Genomic DNA, 12,752 nt, shown 5'->3' on the forward strand with positions numbered 1-12,752 from the left:
ATGATGCCCTGAAAGCGATACCTGCTGCGCGGCTGCCTACTGCTGCATCTGATGCAACTGAAAACGATACCGGCTGTGTCCGTCTCTCTCCAAGTTGTTCTCCTGGGTCGACTCAGCGTTGCGGATTCCTTGTGAAGTTAGATGGCAGCAGCAGTCACCAGTCGCCTCGCATCATCGCTGTCCAGTACATAGACAAATTCTGATACGGATCAGATCACAAAGGAGGATGGGAGCAAGAAGAAGGGTCATGTCTTAGAGATGCATCAAACATGTTCATCATGGCGTATGACTATGATGCGAGGAGAAACATCAGTTCAAGGACATGATGCCCTGAAAGCGATACCTGCTGTGTCCGTCTCTCTCCATGTACTTCTCATCAGTCAACTCGGCGTTGCTGATTCCTTCTGGCGTTGCTGATTCCTTCTGGCGTTACATGGCAGTAGCAGTCACCCATCGCCTCGCATCATCGTGGTCCAGTCCATAGAAAAATCTGATACAGATCAGATCACAAAGAAGGATGGAAGGAAGAAGAAGGGTCATGTCTTGGAGATGCATCATACATATTCATCATGGCGTATGACTATGATGTGAGGAGAAACATCAGTGCAAGGACATGATGCCCACGATGCATATGCTGGCAGCAATCTGAGTTTGTTGTAAACGACTTGATGTGGGCCAAATCTGACTTCTAGGTGCATTCTTTAGTCCTTCTGGCGTAACAGGACCAATATTTGCATCATGGCCCTTTCCTATACAAAATTCTAATCATGTCTCCTCCGTCTAACTGATAGAACTTGGACCTGCTCGCGATGTGTTTGAGATAATATTTAAAGAAATACCTATGCAATTGTTATTTCTTTCCATATCATTGTGGGGATTTGTAGTTGATAAATGATTGATTTATATAGAGAGCCTAACATCATATTGTCGGGAGCAAGACTAAAGGTAGTGAATTTAGGAAACACAATACATCACATATTGTACACTCCCGGTAACAGTAGCTACTGTTTTGTGTGGTTTCTTTTTCCAATAGAATAAGATGCTATATGCAAGTATTTTTGAATCTCTAGGATTATTCTATAGTTTTTAAGTAACAGTAGGGTTGTTCTGTGTCTGCAGATTATTTTCTAGAAGATGCTATATACAAATCCTTTCTCCACAGTTTTCTGTCTCTACACATCTTTGATCCTTTTCATAGCAATGCCCTAGGCTAGTAGGGAAATACACTTGTGTTCCTGGTTGTATATGCATCCTATATGCGGATTTATTTTTAGTATTTTAATAAAAAAGTCAAAATAGGTAAGAACTATTTTGAGAAAATAGTTGATTTACTTTTGCACTAGTATATAAATCTTTACGAAAAAAACAAAAGTTGACCTCACAGCAAAAAAGACAAAATTTATTTGCTATTATAGGTCACTATTCACACTATTTTAGCCAAAAATTTGTCTTCCTTGAAAAGAAGCCAAAGGGATATTTTTTTTTGTGGATTTTTTTTCTCATGAGTACAATATAAGGTCAAGTTTATTTCAAAAATATTTTCAGGAATTTTTGACTTTTTGTTGAATTACTAATTTTTTCCCATATAGGGTGCATATGTCTCCATAGACTAAAAGTTTCCCTCCTAATACGGAAATACACTTGTGTTCCTGGTTGCATATGCACAACTACTTCCTTCCGGCAGGTTCGTGCTGCACACACGAGCGAAGTCCAATTTATTTGCAAGCAGAAGATTGCCGCAAGTACATCTGGCTGCCGGATAAGAAATAGTTTATCCGTCGCTGGCATTGTTGACGTCTTTAATAATTACAGCAGGTACTCCCTCATCCTCTCACTCAATATATAGTTTTATTTTTGTAGAAATTTACGGCTAAAATTGGGGACTACATATTGAAAGCATGACTGATATATATGTATAATGTTTTTTTGAAACAAGGCAAAAGACTTGCCATTTTCATTGATTAAGAAGAAGGTTTAGACATAAGCCGTGAGGCAGCAAAAAGAAAAAGGTATACTCTCGCGACATAACAGTACTAAGCTGCTTGGCTCCCGCCAATGACCAAAGATGGGCCTCCTCTTTGATTTTAGCGATAACTATGGAGGTTGGGGCGGATACATTTTGAAAAATATCTTGTGTTGCGCTCCTTCCAAACTTCCCATGAGACAAGCATCATCAAGGAGGCAATGGCCTTCCTGCAGCGACCTCCGTCATTAACCGCCTTGAGCCACCAATCTCTAACTGAGTCTTCATGACGCCAAATCGTTGGCGAGGAGTCAAGGATGCCAAGCCAAGTGCAAATTTCAGTCCAAATCCAGACGGTGAACCTACATTGGAATAGGAGGTGGGAAGCAGATTCTTGCACTTGCATGTAGAGAGGGCACAAATTGCAGCTTAGCCAGCCTCGTCGTAGTAAATGATCAGCTGTCCAAACATGATTTTGGAAGATCAACCAAGCAAAAAATTTGCATTTCGGTGGAGCCCACATCTTCCAGATTGCAGCATTGATTGGACAAAAGGAGAGACCGGTAAATTGTGCCATGTAAGCTAAGGAGGCGGTGTACTCGCCACTGTTTGTGAACTTCCGGGTTATGGTGTCCAGTCTTCCCTGGTTGAGGATTACATCAGCAAGCATCTCCCAAAGGGTTGCAAATTCCTGAATATGGGCCAAGGTTAGTCCTTGCTGAGTGTCAATCTGGCTGATCCAGAGGTTGTTGTCAAGAGCTTTCCTGACCAGGCATGTTTTCTTTTTTGACAGCTCAATTTTTTTTGGCACAATGTCTTTAGGCCGGAGGCCGTCCAGCCATGGAGATTCCCAGAACTTAGCTTTGCTTCCATCTCCGATGCACACCCGTGTGGCAGCAGCGAAGAGATCTTTGTCGTTGCTAGTACAAGGTGTTCCGGAGCCAGACCAAGTCTGAGGTGGATCATCCCATTCGTACCAGAGCCAGCGCAAGCGTAGGGCGGTCACGAATTTCTGGAGGTTGAGCACTCCTAGTCCCCCATAAATCTTGGGCTTGCAGACGAGGTCCCAATTAACCTTGAACTTTCCGTCGGGCACCTTATCACAACCCACCCATAGGTAGGCACACCGCAGGCTATCGATCTTCTTCATCACATCAACCGAAAGGTCAAGAGGCGTGAGGCGGTACATGGCAATGGCAGTGAGCATAGCCTTGACCAAAACAATGTGCCCCGGCGTAGCCACATGCATAGCCGACCAAGGTGGAAGCTTTTCCGGCCACCTTGTCCTCCAAATACTGAAAGTGGATAGGCTTTAGTCTTGTGACCGACAGCGGAAGACCAAGATATCGCATGGGGAAGGTAGTCCGAACCGCCGAAAAGGCCTGCAAAATGTCATCAAGGTCAATATTGCCGCAACGAATGGGCGCCCAAAGGCTTTTGGCGCAGTTGGTGACCAAGCCGATATGTATCGTTTTTCTCTACAAATGTTGCGCCACAAGGCCTGCAAAATGTCATCAAGGTCGATAGGCATTTCCTGATGTCTACTCATGGTTCCAGTTCTTTGGCATTCATCACAAGAAAAGACAAACTTATGAGCATCTTTGAAAAGAGTAGGCCAATAAAAACCAGATTGTAATACATTCTGTGCAGTTCTATCTCCAGCGCAGTGTCCTCCGTAAGCGTCGGAGTGACACTTGCGTAAAATTTGTTCTTGTTCGTGTTCAGGTACACAACGACTAATAACACCATCTACTCCTTTATAAATGTGTGGGTCATCCCAGAAAGAATGTCTTAAATTAAAGAAAAACTTTTTCTTTTGTTGGTATGTGAAACTAGGTGCTACAAATTTAGCAACAATATAATTAGCATAGTCTGCATACCATGGAGTACTGCGAGAAACATTTATGATAGCTAATTGCTCATCAGGATAGCTATCATCAATAGGTACTGGGTTATCAAGAATATTTTCTAACCTAGACAAGTTGTCTGCTACGAGGTTCTCAGCTCCCTTTCTATCAATAATATGTAAATCAAATCTAACATTCTTAAGAAGTTGATCCTCACTTCTAGGAATTCTCTTAGCATGCACACTATCCATGTCATCAGCCTACCACATTAGCAATTCCTCATCCATGCACCCACTCGTGAGACATGCATCCTTCTACTATAGATAGCATGCAACAAATAATTAGGAAAACAATTAAGTCTATTGCTAGACTCCGACTCAGTCGCGTCCATCGTCCAAATTTAGAGGGCTGTAATATTAGAGAATTAATGAAGCATGCAAGCTATTGCCAGGAATAAATCTATCCTTGATTGGAGCGATGAGTGGCACAACAGAAACAAAAATGCATGCGCAGGAAATAAGCACTTGATTTTGCTATTCACATGCGTGCGGATCATGCTGGGGAGCGGAACTGAGAGAAAGGGCCAAAGGGCTTGTGCAATAACTGCCCCGATTCTAAGGGATTATGACCGTGCTTGTGCTATTTGTTGGAGATATGCCCTAGAGGCAATCATGTATGATGATATTTCCTATGTGTTTATGAATAAAGATAGTCCTTGGACATTATCAATGATGTGTATCAGCAACTACGTGACTTGTTTGTGGAACTATGCATTGTATGATGATTGTCCTAAAAGGTCCCTAGTCGAAAGGACTGTCTGGACGCGCAGCCGACTAGACTAGCATATGACACGGTCGATGGCTTGGTCTCACTAGCCATGGAGCATTGGATGCTAACCAGATAATATGGACTTGGAAAGGTCTGGTCGGATTCGACGTAGTCAGATCCGAGTCGAGATAAGGTCCGAGTCGGACAGACTCAACTATGAGACGCGGCGATATGTCATCTGTGAATCTCTAGTACAACATACGTTCTATGTCCTAAGACCTGAGCTGACGCATGTACTCGGGATGGTGACAGACTTGCTTTGGGCTGACCAAACACTACTCTGTGACTGGGTAGTTACAAAGATAGGTTTCGGGTTTGTCCAGTCCCATGCTGCGAGACATGGTCGAGCAAGATGGGATTTGCCCCTCCGATCAGGAGAGATATACTCTGGGCCCCTCGGGTGATCCGACCAGGATAAGCATGGCCATGCGACAAGGATTATGAGATAATCCGGATAGTGGTCGGTATCACTTGAACGAGAAAGAGGCCGGGCTAGCACAAGGATGACAGTCTCGCCTTGAGCCCGACAACATATATCGTGCGGCAAAGGGAACAGAAGTATGACACGTTGTACAGGTTCGCCTAACCAGCTTCATAGTCTGCTTGGTGGTGGGCACGCCTTGCTAGAGGCCGCTACCAACCGTGCAGGTCGGAGGTGATCCGAACTGTAAGCAAGCCTTCTTGAACCTAAGGGGTCACGCGCTTAAGGGAAGGAACCTACGAGGTCGGTTCGTAGGAAACTGGTCGGATGTGATCCGAACTGGACTAGGAACGTGACCGAATAGACTTTGGGCTTTAGGGTCCGTGCGAGGCCCAAGTGTTAAACCTGCGACGGATGCCTATATAAAGTGGGGGTGCGGCACAGTCATGCGGTTGATCGCTTCGGCGCTACGACTAGGCATGTGTTGCGAATAGACACCTCCACTCGCCGCCGACTGTGTGATCGGACATAGCAGTTCGCCGCACAGTGTTCCTCCCGCACGCGCGGATACCGTTAGAGGCAGTGCACTTGCGCCGCTCCGGCGAACTTGTACGTGGGATCGGACGACCGGCTGATCGAGGGAGATCGGACAAGGAGGATACGATCCACGCGGACGCACTGCCACAACTCTACTTCCGCTGCACGACACTGCGCGTCTAGTGGTAACAATCTGTGATCCATCTCCCGTAGGATGTTCTTGGTTGTTCTGCGCATAGGATTTTTAATTTGCAGTCGACGCACCCTATGGTAGAACCCAACAGTGGTATTAGAGCCTCTACTATAGGATTTGGGTTCAGACCGTATGCATATTAGATATGTGGAGGCAGTAGATGAGGTCTGTTGTTGTTTATGAGATTGGCTATGTGCACGGTTGATGTGATCAACTTCACATGGGGGATCGTTGAGGCTATGTTTTCTGTCAATCGGGACCGCCGTGTGCGTAGTGCCGTGTATATCGTACCCGACACACAAACCGGTAGAATGCGATTCTATGCACAACTTTGTTTTGCAGGTTTGATGTGAATAGTATGGCTCATGTGTATGTGATGCATGTGTGTAATTTATACGTGGCCTGCGTGTCATGTTTGTCAGCCGGCAGGAGCCAAAGTGCTGTCATTATATTGTATAATGACCTGCGTGTCGACTTGTGACTCTATGTAAAATTCATTACTAGTTGTAGTAGTTGGATAATAGAGATCAGGTTCGTAGCTTGGCGTCCCGGCGTGACAAACAAGATGGAGTTCGTAGATGTTCATCGGAGTCGGAGCCGACCTGGAAGAACATCCATGAAGGAGCCATACTATTCAATGACACGCATGTCATACAATAAATTAAGATAACTCCTATGGCTCCTGCTAGTTGTCATACTCATCGACATGCAAGTCATGATTCCTATTACAATAACATGATCAACCTCATACATCACATATATACCATTCATCACATCCTTTTGGCCATATCACATCACATAGCATACCCTGCAAAAACAAGTTAGACGTCCTCTAATTGTTGTTGCATATTTTACGTGGCTGCTATGGGTTTCTAGCAAGAACATTTCTTACCTACGCAAAAGCCACAATGGTGATATGCCAATTGCTATTTACCCTTCATAAGGACCCTTTTCATCGAATCCGATATGACTAAAGTGGGAGAGACTGGCACCCGCTAGCCACCTTTATGCAACAAGTGCATGTGAGTCGGTGGAACCTGTCTCACGTAAGCATACGTGTAAGGTCGGTCTGGGCCGCTTCATCCCACAATACCGCCGAAACAAGATAGGACTAGTAACGGTAAGCAAATTGAACAAACCAATGCCCACAACTACTTGTGTTCTACTCGTGCATAGAATCTTCACAATAGTCCTACCTCATGATGCCACTGTTGGGGAACATAGCAGAAATTTAAAATTTTCTACGCAACACCAAGATCAATCTATGGATATTCTAGCAACAAGAGAGGTATAGGATGAGTGCATCTTCATACCCTTGAAGATCACGATGCAGAAGCGTTACAAGAATGCGGATGAGGGAGTCGTACTCGCGGTGATTCAAAGCGCGGAAGATCCGATCTAACGCCGAACGGACGGCGCCTCCGCGTTCAACACACGTACAGCCCGGGGACGCCTCCTCCTTCTTGATCCAGCAAGGGGATAGGAGAAGTTGAGGGAGAGCTCCGGCAGCACGATGGCGTGGTGGTGGAGCTTGCAGTTCTCCGATAGGGCTTCGCCAAGCACTACCGAGGAGGAGGTGGAGTTGGAGAGGGGAGGGCTGCGCCAGGGGCAAGGGTGAAGCTCCCATGCGCCTCCCCACCATATATAGGGGTGGAGGGGGCTGGTTTCTGGCCCTCCAAGTCCATTGGGGCGTTAGCAAAGGTGGAAGGAAAGAAATGCCATCATTTCCTTCCCCACCGATTGTTATCCCCCCTTTTTAGGGATCTTGATCTTATCCCTTCGGGATATGATCTTATTCCTTCTAAGGGGGGATCTTGGTGCGCCTTGACCAGGGGTGTGGGGCCTTGTCCCCACTACCCACATTCATGTGGGTCCCCCCATGCAGGTGGGCCCCACTCCGGAACCTTCTAGAACCTTCCCGGTACAATACCGAAAAATCCCGAACATTTTCCGGTGGCCAAAATAGGACTTCCCATAACAACTCTTGCGTCTTCGAACCTTAAGTGTGTAGACCCTACGGGTTCGGGAATCATGCAGTCATGACCGAGACAGCTCTCTGGCCAATAACCAACAGCGGGATCTGGATACCCATGTTGGCTCCCACATGTTCCATGATGATCTCATCGGATGAACCACAATGTTAAGGATTCAAGCAATCCCGTATACATTTCCCTTTGTCAATCGATACGTTACTTGCCCGAGATTCGATCGCTGGTATCCCAATACCTCGTTCAATCTCGTTACCGGCAAGTCACTTTACTCGTTCCGTAATGCATGATCCCACGACTAACTACTTAGTCACATTGAGCTCATTATGATGATGCATTACCGAGTGGGCCCAGAGATACCTCTCCGTCTCACGGAGTGACAAATCCCAGTCTCTATTCGTGCCAACTCAACAGACACTTTCGGAGATACCCGTAGTGCACCTTTATAGCCACCCAGTTACGTTGTGACGTTTGGCACACCCAAAGCATTCCTACGGTATCCGGGAGTTGCACAATCTTATGGTCTAAGGAAATTATACTTGACATTAGAAAAGCTCTTAGCAGACGAACTATACGATCTTGTGCTATGCTTAGGATTGGGTCTTGTCCATCACATCATTCTCCTAATGATGTGATCCCGTTATCAATGACATCCAAAGTCCATGGTTAGGAAACCATAACCATCTATTGATCAACGAGCTAGTCAACTAGAGGCTCACTAGGGACATGTTGTGGTCTATGTATTCACACATATATTACGGTTTCCACTTAATACAATTATAGCATGAACAATAGACAATTATCGTGAACAAGGAAATATAATAATAACCATTTTATTGTTGCCTCTAGGGCATATTTCCAACAGGATATGGAGTGAGTGTGAGTGTGAGTGTGTATCGGATACAGGCGAGTGCGGGGGGTGGGAGATAGCTAGTTTTAGCAGTAGCGTTCTAAAGGTAAATGCGCTACTACTAAACTACCTAGTAGTAGCGTGCTCCGAATTAACGCGCTGCTGCTAGAACTAGCTTCGCGGCGGGGTCATGGGAATTATAGCAGTAGCGGAGCTTAGAGGAGGCGTGCTACTGCTACGTTTATTTCGGCAACGTTTCTGCCGGAGCACGCTACTGCTACATTTAAGCAGCGCCTTAATTTAAAACTCACTGCTGGTAAAATCCTGTTATAAGCTTTTCCCAAGTAGTGCAAGGTTACTTAAGCAATCATCAAAAGAAGTTCCATATACGGAAAAATCATCCATGAAAACCTCAACAATCTTTTCACAAAAGTCAGAGAATATAGCAGTCATACATGTTTGAAAGGTAGCAAAAGTGCATTGCGTAAACCAAAACTTATATGTCTATAAGCAAAGATACCAAAAGGACATGTAAAAGTAATTTTTTCTTGATCCTCTTGTGACACAGGTATTTGAGAAAAACCGAAGTATCCATCTAGAAATAAAAAATATGTATGTTTTGATAATCGTTCTAACATTTGATCAATGAATGTCAGAGGATAATGATCTTTGCTAGTAGCTTTATTTAGTTTTCTAAAATCAATTACCATTCTATAACCTTTGATAATTCTTTGTGGAATAAGTTCATTTTTATCATTAGGGACTACAGTAATACCTCACTTCTTAGGGACACAATGAATAGGACTAACCCATCTAATATTAGCTATGGGCTAAATTATACCTGCTTCCAGAAGCTTTAGTGTTTCATTTCTTACCACTTCCTTCATTTTAGGATTCAAACGGCGCTGGTGAGCAACAACTGGTTTAGCGTCGCGATCCATATTAATTTTATGCTAACATAGAGTGGAACTATTGCCCTTAAGATCATCAAGAGTATATCCGATAGCAGCACTGTGCTTCATTAGAGTTTTCAATAATCTCTTCTCTGCATTCTTTGAAAGGTTATCACTAATAATAACAGGATATATCTTCTTTTCATCAAGATAAGCATATTTCAGAGTATCATGCAGTTTTTAAGATCAAACACAGGATCACTCTTGGCTGGTACAGGATCTCCAAGAGTTTCAACAGGCAAGTTGTGTTTCAAAATAGGCATTTTTTTAAAGAATATCTCATCCATTTCCTTTCTTCCATTCATAAACATATCATTTTCTTGGTCTAGCAAATATTGTTCTAAAGAATAAGTAGGAGGCACAACAATAGAAGCAAGACCAATTATTTCATCCTTACAAGGCAATTCTTTATCACAGGGTTGTCTACGGAATTTAGAGAAATTAAACTCACGATACACATCACCAAAACTTACACTAATAGTTTCTTTCTCATAGTCAATCTTAGCATTGACAGTGTTCAAGCAAGGTCTGCCAAATATAATAGGACAAAAATCATCTTGTGGGGAACGCAAAACTAGGAAATTGTTAGGGTATTTTATCTTCCGACACAAGACATCAACATCCCTAACAATCCCAAATGGTGTAACCGTGTCTCTATTAGAAAGCTTAATAGTTACATCAATATCTTCTATTTCAGCAGGTGCAATATCATTCATAATTTCTTGATATAAGGTAAAAGGGATTGCACTCACACTATCACCCAAATCACATAAGCCATGATAACAATGACCTCCTATTTTAACAGAGACAACAGGCATGCCAATAACAGTGCTATGTTTATCGTATTTATCGGGTTTAGCAATTCTAGTAGCTTCATCACAAAAATAAATAACATGCCCATCTATATTTTTAGCCAAGCGATCTTTAACCATAGCAACATTAGGTTAAACTTTAATTTTTTCAGAGGGTGTAGGTGTTGCTATATAACTTTTATTAACCATGGTTGAAGCTCTAGCATGTTCTTTTTTCCTAACAGGAAAAGGTTGTTTCTCAATATAAGTAGTAGGAATAACTCGATCAACATTATAAATAGTGGTTTCTTCTCTAGCTTCAATGGGTTCTACTATTTTTCTTTCAATGGGAGGATGATATTTAAACCACATCTCCTTAGGGAGATAAACATGAGTAGAGAATGATTCACAAAAGGAGGATACTATCTCAGAGTCAAGTCCATATTTAGTGCTAAATTCATGAAAAGCAGCGGCATCGATGAAAGTTTTAACACAATCAAACTCAAGTTTTGTACCTAACTCCTTACCTTCATCGAGTTACCAATCATCGAAGTTGCATTTAATTCTTCCCAAGAGATCCCATATGAATTCAATAGCCTTCTTCATAAAAGAACCAGTACAAGAAGTATTGAGCATGTATTGATCATTACGAGAAAGCCGAGCATAAAAGTTGTGAATAATAATTTCTCTCAAGAGGTCATGATTGGGTCACGAATACAACATTGACTTAATCCTCCACCAAGCTTGAGCGATACATTCTCCTTTACAAGGACAAAAATTATATATATAATTCCGATCACGATGAACCGTATGCATACGATAAAACTTCTAATGAAATTCCAATTTCAATCGGTTCTAATTCCAAGATCCAATATCATCGCATAGCCTATACCATGCCAATGCCTTTCCCTTCAAAGATAAAGGGAATACCTTGTTCTTGACTTCATCCTCGGGTAAACCCGCATGCTTAAATAATCCACAAACTTCATCCACATAGATTAGATGCATATGAGGATTTAATGTTCCATCTCCTACATAAGGATTAGCTAGCAGTTTCTCTATCATACCCGAAGGAATTTGAAAATTAATATTTTCAGTAGGTTCAGTAGGTTAAAGAGAAAATCTTTGTTCTTCCAGTCAGGGTGAAGATACCCCAAACAAGCCCCTCAAAGGATGGTTTTCCATAGTAACAAGTGACAATAAATTTCAGCACGTAATATAAATTTTTCCTTAGCAAATTCCACTCACCAAAGGAACATCACTCCCCGGCAACGACGCCAAAAAACAGTCTTATGACCGACAACTGTAGGGGATCTATCGTATTCCTTTCGATAAGTAAGAGTGTCGAACCCAACGAGGAGCAGAAGGAAATGACAAGTGGTTTTCAACAAGGTATTTTTGGCAAGAACTCGAATTATCGGTAACAGATAGTTTGGTGATAAGATAATTCGTAACAAGTAACAAGTGTAATAAAGGTGCAGCAAGGATTCCCAATGCTTTTTATACCAAAGTAGAAGCTTGGACGCACTCTTATATAATGCAAAGTGCTCCCAAGGACATACTTTTTATAGCAAGTTACTTTACATCATGCTCATATGATTCGCGTTCGTTACTTTGATAATGTAATATGTTGGTGAACTGGTGCTTGGGTGTTGTCCTTACTTGGACAAGCCTCCCACTCATGATTGAACCCTCTCGCAAGCATCCACAACTACAAAAGAAGAAATAAGATAAATCTAACCATTTCATGAAACATGTGATCCAAATCAGCCCCTTACGAAGCAACCCATAAACTAGGGTTTAAGCTCCTGTCACTCTAGCAACCCATCATGTACTTATTACTTCCCAATGCCTTCCCCTAGGCCCAAATAATGGTGAAGTGTCATGTAGTTGACCTTAACATAACACCACTAGAGGAAAGACTACATACATCTCATCAAAATATCGAACGAATACCAAATTCACATGATTACTTACAACAAGACTTCTCCCATGTCCTCAAGAACAAACATAACTACTCACTAAACAGGTTCATGTTCAAGATCGGAGGGGTATAGAAAATCATTAAGGATCTGAACATATGATCTTCCACCAAGTAAACCAACTAGCATCAATTACGAGGAGTAATCAACACTAGTAGCAACCCACAAGTACCAATTTGAGGTTTTGAGACGGAGATTGAATACAAGAGATGAAATAGGTTTTGAGAGGAGATGGTCACTAGTAGAAAAAGGCCCATTTGTCCCAGCGCATAAGGCCCATTTGTCCCGGTTCGGGAACCAAGACTAAAGGGTCGGTACTAACGCCCAATACCTTTAGTCCCGGTTCTTATACCAACCGACACAGATGGGGCTCCATGTGGCCACTGCGGCTTGCCCAGG

This window comes from Triticum aestivum, chromosome 3B, assembly GCF_018294505.1.
Source record: "Triticum aestivum cultivar Chinese Spring chromosome 3B, IWGSC CS RefSeq v2.1, whole genome shotgun sequence".
In the NCBI taxonomy this organism is placed as follows: domain Eukaryota; kingdom Viridiplantae; phylum Streptophyta; class Magnoliopsida; order Poales; family Poaceae; genus Triticum; species Triticum aestivum.